Source organism: Bombina bombina, chromosome 1 (genome assembly GCF_027579735.1).
Source record: "Bombina bombina isolate aBomBom1 chromosome 1, aBomBom1.pri, whole genome shotgun sequence".
Lineage (NCBI taxonomy): Eukaryota > Metazoa > Chordata > Amphibia > Anura > Bombinatoridae > Bombina > Bombina bombina.
Window position 1 is genome coordinate 618,634,450 of NC_069499.1, and position 7,012 is coordinate 618,641,461.

The window sequence follows — 7,012 nt, forward strand, 5'->3', positions numbered from 1 at the left end:
GGGACAGCAGATTAGGGGTTAATAGCTATAATGTAGGTGGCGGCGATGTCCGGTCAGCAGATTTGGGGTTAATACTTGTAGTTAGATTGCGGCGACGTTGGGGGGGCAGATTAGGGGTTAATAACTATAATGTATGGGGTCGGCGATGTTAGGGACAGCAGATTAGGGGTTAATAGCTATAATGTAGGTGGCGGGGGTGTCCGGTCGGCAGATTAGGGGTTAATACTTGTAGTTAGATTGCTGCGACATTGGGGGGGGCAGATTAGGGAGGGCAGATTAGGGGTTAATAAAATTTATTATACTGTTTGCGAGGCGGGAGTGCAGCGGTTTAGGGGTTAATACATTTATTATAGTGGCGGTGATGTCCGGTCAGCAGATTAGGGGTTAATACTTGAAGTTAGGTTGCGGCGAAGTTGGGGGGGGCAGATTAGGGGTTAATAACTATAATGTAGGGGTCGGCGATGTTAGGGACAGCAGATTAGGGGTTAATAGCTATAATGTAGGTGGCAGCGATGTCCGGTCAGCAGATTAGGGGTTAATACTTGTAGTTAGATTGCTGCGACGTTGGGGTGGGCAGATTAAGGGTTAATAACTATAATGTAGGGGTTGGCGATGTTAGGGACAGCAGATTAGGGGTTAATAGCTATAATGTAGGTGGCGGCGATGTCCTGTCGGCAGATTAGGGGTTAATACTTGTAGTTAGATTGCGGCGACGTTGGGGGGGCAGATTAGGGGTTAATAACTATAATGTATGGGTCGGCAATGTTAGGGACAGCAGATTAGGGGTTAATAGCTATGGCCGTGTATTACACTAGTATTTACACCTAATATACAGTACATATAATACTAGTCTAATACACAGCATATCCCACCTAAAACATACCGAATTTCCGAATTTCGGAACCGAATAGAACCGAATAGAACCGAATTCAGCTGAATTTATTCAAATCCGAATAAATACGAAACGAATTCATTCGGATCCGAATAAATCCGAAACTAATTAATTCAAATTTTGCCGAATTCGAATCGATCTGTACCGAAATTCGAAAAGTCTGAATCGATCCGAACCGAAAACGAACCAAATTTTTTAGCCATGCACATATCTAGTCTAAACACCCCTAATCTTACACTTATTAACCCCTAATCTGACGCCCCCGACATCGCCGACACCTGCATTATATTATTAACCCCTAATCTGCCACTCTGGACACCGCCGCCACCTACATTATACTTATGAACCCCTATCCTGCCGCCCCCAACATCGTCGACAACTACATTTTATTTATTAACCCCTACTCTGCCGCCCCCAATGTCGCCGCAACCTACCTACATTTTTTAACCCCTAATCTGCCACCCCCAACGTTGCCGCCACTATAATAAAGTTATTAACTCCTAAACCTAAGTCTAACCCTAACCCTAACACCCCCTAACTTAAATATAATTAAAATAAATCTAAATAAAATTACTACAATTAACTAAATAATTCCTATTTAAAACTAAAAACTTACCTATAAAATAAACCCTCAGCTACAATATAACTAATAGTTACATTGCAGCCATATTAGGATTTATTTTTATTTTACAGGCAACTTTGTATTTATTTTAACTAGGTAGAATAGTTATCTAGTTACCTATTTAAAATAAAGACAAATTTACCTGTAAAATAAAACCTAACCTAAGTTACAATTACACCTAACACTACACTACAATTACATTAAATACCTAAATTAAATAAAATTTATTACAATTACAAATAAAATGAATTACAATTACCATTAAAAAAGTGCAAAAACAAACAAACACTAAATTACAGAAAATAATAAACAAATTACAAGATTTTTAAACTAATTACACCTATTGTAATCCCCCTAACAAAATAAAAAAGCCCCCCAAAATAAAAAAAAGCCCTTCCCTACACTAAATTACAAATAGCCCTTAAAAGGGCGTTTTGCGGGGCATTGCCCCAAAGTAATCAGCTCTTTTACCTGAAAAAAAAATTACAATTGCCCTCTTCATCCGACGGCCGACGACTGAATGAAGGTTCCTTTAAATGATGTCATCCAAGATGGCGTCCCTTCAATTACGATTTGCTGATAGAATTCTATCAGCCAATCGGAATTAAGGTAGAAAAATCTTATTGGCTGATGCAATCAGCCAATAGGATTGAACTGGCATTGTATTGGCTGATTGGAACAGCCACTAGAATGCCAGATCAATCACATTGGCTGATTGGATCAGCCAATAGGATTGAAGTTCAATCCTATTGGCTGATTGCATCAGCCAATATGTTTTTTTCTACCTTAATTCCGATTGGCTGATAGAATTCTATCAGCCAATCGGAATTGAAGGGAAGCCATCTTGGATGACGTCATTTAAAGGAACCTTCATTTGTCGGTTTGTCATCTGATGAAGAGGATGCTCCGCGTCGGATGTCTTGAAGATGGACCCGGTCGTCGCCGGATGAAGATAGAAGATGCCCTCTGGATGAAGACTTCTGCTCATCTGGAGGACCACTTCTGCCCGGTTGGATGAGGACTTCGGCCTGGTTGGGTGAAGACGTGTCACGGTAGGGTGATCTTCAGGGGGTTAGTGTTAGTTTTTTTAAATGGGGGATTGGGTGGGTTTAGATTAGGGTTGGTTGTGTGGGTGGTGGGTTTTAATGTTGGGGGGGATTTTTACTATTTTTTACAGGTAAAAGAGCTGATTACTTTGGGGCAATGCCCCGCAAAAGGCCCTTTTAAGGGCTATTTGTAATTTAGTGTAGGGTAGGGCTTTTTTATTTGGGGGGGCTTTATTATTTTGTTAGGGGGATTAGATTAGGTGTAATTAGTTTAAAAATATTGTAATCATTTTATTATTTTCTGTAATTTAGTGTTTGTTTTTTTGTACTTTAGATAATTTTATTTAATTGTAATTAATTGTATTTCATTTATTTAATTATAGTTTAATGTTAGGTGTAATTGTAACTTAGGTTTTATTTTATAGGTAAATTTGTCTTTATTTTAACTAGGTAGTTATTAAATAGTTAATAACTATTTAATAGTTAATAACTATTTAATAACTATTGTACCTAGTTAAAATAAATACAAAGTTGCCTGTAAAATAAAAATAAACCCTAAGCTAGCTACAATGTAACTATTAGTTATATTGTAGCTATCTTAGGTTTTATTTTATAGGTATTTATTTTTAAATAGGAATAATTTAGTCAATTGTAGTAATTTTATTTATATTTATTTTAATTATATATGTTAGGGGGTGTTAGGGTTAGACTTAGGTTTAGGGGTTAATAACTTTATTATAGTGGTGGCAACATTGGGGAGGCAGATTAGGGGTTAATAAATGTAGGTAGGTGGCGGCGATGTTAGGGCCGGCAGATTAGTGGTTAATAATATTTAACTAATGTTTGCGATGCGGGAGTACGGCGGTTTAGGGGTTAATATATTTATTATAGTGGCGGCGATGTCTGGTTCAGCAGATTAGGGGTTAAAAATGTTATTTTAGTGTTTGCAATGTGGGGGGGGCTCGGTTTAGGGGTTAATAGGTAGTTTATGGGTGTTAGTGTACTTTTTAGCACTTTAGTTAAGAGTTTTATGCTACGGCGTTGTAGTGTAAAACTCTTAACTACTGACTTTAAAATGCTGTACCAGTCTTGACAGGAGAGGGTGTACCGCTCACTTTTGGTCAGACTCGTAATACCAGCGTTATGCAAACCCCATTGAAAATATAGGATACGCAATTGACGTAAGTGGATTTGCGGTATTTCCGAGTCTGGCCAAAAAAGTGAGCGGTACACCTGTACCTTCAAGACTCGTTATACCAGCAGGCGTTAAAAAGCAGCGTTAGGACATTTATATTGGGGAATATAAAACCCAGAATTTTGAGGTCTACAATGTATCACACAATCCAAGAGGGAGAGCTTGGCCTAATAAATTTGGAATAGTAAGTACTGGCGCTCTAGGCTGGGGGTAAATAAATTAAAAAAAAACCATGATATGTGGATAATGGCAGTCACGCCTAGTTGTTATATTAATAGGGTTTAAATGGAAGCATTCTAATGTCCAAGTGTATAGATCTCACAAAGCGAGGTATACTAGTGAAATAGTAATAATATAAATATGTGCTATTGGTGTCAACTTAAATCAGTCTATACAATAATAATTGTATTAGTGTACAATATTGGTGTAGGCCAGATGTCTGTAGGTATGATATATAACATGGTCTATGATTAAGGCGATTCTAAAGCCGAAACACGTAAGAGCGGCTACGGCTTAATCTGGAGGTGTCAGCTACTTTTTATCCTGTTTTATGCTGAATTTTGTACCTGGAGAATAAAGTGTTGAAGTTTTACAGACGGCTCGCTGGATTTTCATTTCTTCATGACATGATATATAATTAGTTCTAGAATATGCATAAGGGACTAGCTCGAAAAAAGCAGATTACAGAAATACAAATTCGGATCTTTAATAACAACTATATATAAAAATCACAGTAGTATAATGCCTATATAGAATGTCTGATGGTTAAAACAATACATCAATAAATAAATCTAAAAATATAAATACAAACCTATAAAAAGTACAGAAAGTACAAAAAAATACAGTACCTAATTTCTAAATAGAACCTAATATTCGGATCTTTAATAACAACTATAAAAAAAAATCACAGTAGTATAATGCCTATATAGAATGTCTGATGGTTAAAACAATACATCAATAAATAAATCTAAAAATATAAATACAAACCTATAAAAAGTACAGAAAGTACAAAAAATACAGTACCTAATTTCTAAATAGAACCAAATATTTATATAACACCAGTGTCTGAAACAATAGGATAAATTAGAGGCAGTGATCAGAATAATAGCTAGTTAAAAGAGCATATGTATAAATTGCTCGCACTGGACATCCAGGGAAAAGAAAAAATCTTTCAGAACAAAAATATTAGGTGGTAGCTACATTTGTCTAGAAAGCTTTTTATAGCCAAAAAATATGAAAGAGAAGTGAAAAAGTTGCACAAAAATGACTAGTCAGTTAAAAATATGTATCAATATTAAAAAATATGTATCGATATTTAAAAAAATTAGTTATATTCATTTCAGTTATTAAATGGTGTGTATGGCAAGGTGGTTATTTCAAATATTGTTTATTTGACGGTGTTGGGATAGACTATATGGTGACCGAAGGGTTAGTGAGAAAGTACCTGCCCGCTTCTCACTCTCTGTTGAGAGAGAGGGCGTTAATGATGTTGCAGTATTGCCAGGAGGAGAATGGATTGTCTCTCAAAATAAATGTATCAGTCCCATTGGCTGTCCTTCTGTTCCTGGAATAATTGGGGAATCAAGGTGTGGGTGTTAGGCAGTGCGAATAGGTACAGCTTCCTTCTTGGCTATCGCATGAGTGTGGTGTGTATGGCGTCCGACGTTACAGCTTGGGCGTCTTGAAGCGATCAGCTGTTTACTTCTGAGATCAGACTTATGCTGTGCGTTTCTTCACTGGACAAACTTCACAATATTAATCAATTACACTCCTAGACTTGGGTGTTTTAATGTTCTTATGTGCTTAAAGTCTAGTACTAGGAGTCAGTAGGATTAAGGATAAAGAAATCCCCAAAGTATGTGAATTTATACACACACTATGTGCAATATCACAAATAGTCCTGATATTGAATGGTATAAATCTCTCTCTTGGAGTCTCTTTTTTGCACACAATCAACGCGTTTCACCCTTGGGGGCTTTTTCAAGATGTGTGTGGTGTGTAGTATTAGCATTTTTATAGATCTCCCTTACTTCTGATAGGTTATGTGAAATTATGCAATTTGCCTCTGGCAACTCCTTTGTCATATTAAGGTGGAATGGATTAGGACAGAATAACAAAGCAACTTCACATCTGGCATCATATTAATCATATAACCTCTGAAAATCCTTCTTTTTGGAATATACTAGAGATGAATTATAAATAAATTGAAATATTATGTAGTTGTCACATTAATCCCAAGATCGCATACATCCAATCATCAATTCAGCTGCCACTGTATGGATATTAATCCAAAATACACAATCAACTAGTATGGTGGATTTTTCTTAACAAATGTATTTATTAATTATTAAGGCAATATGTTTTTTAATATTGTTTTTCATCATATATTGATTAATTAGTAGGTCTGTTTGTTCATATTAAGACAATGACCTCTATTTATCAAGCTGTCAACCTCAAATACGCTGGAATTCCGCAGCGTATTTGTGGCAAGCCTGATTCGCCTTAGTTATCAAACCCTACAGACCGGCAAAAGTAGAATATAGTGATGTAACATACGATCCGCCGGACTCAGTCCAACACAGATCGATGGTTACGTCACTCCAGGTGTTCCGAACACAAGTTCAGCACAATCTGACTACTTTTTGTAGTCATCAAAGAACTACCAGGTACGCTCGCCACTATTCTGGCCCAGCGTACCTGGTTTTCAATCCGCCGCCCTAGAAGCAGCGGATGCCATAGGAATCAATGGGAGTCTAACTATAGTAAAAGTCTACACCTAACACCCTAACATGTACCCCAAGTCTAAACACCCCTAATATGCCGCCCCCTACACTATAATTATTAACCCCTAAACCCGGACCCCGCCGCAACTCAATAAACTTATTAACCCCTAAACCGCCGCTCCTGGCCACCGCCGCCACCTACATTATACCTATTAACCCCTAATCTGCTGCCCCCTATACCGCCGCCACCTACATAAAGTTATTAACTTTATAAATTAGTTAATAAACTAAATAAATTGTTTAACCCCTAAACCGCTGCTCCCGGAGCCCACCGCCACCTACATTATATTTATTAACCCCTAATCTGCCCCACTACACCGCCTCCACTATAATAAACATATTAAACCCTAAACCTAAGTCTAACCCTAACCCTAACACCCACTAACTTAAATATAATTTAAATAACTCTAAATTAATATTACTATCATTAAATAAATAATTCCCATTTAAAATTAAATACTTACCTATAAAATA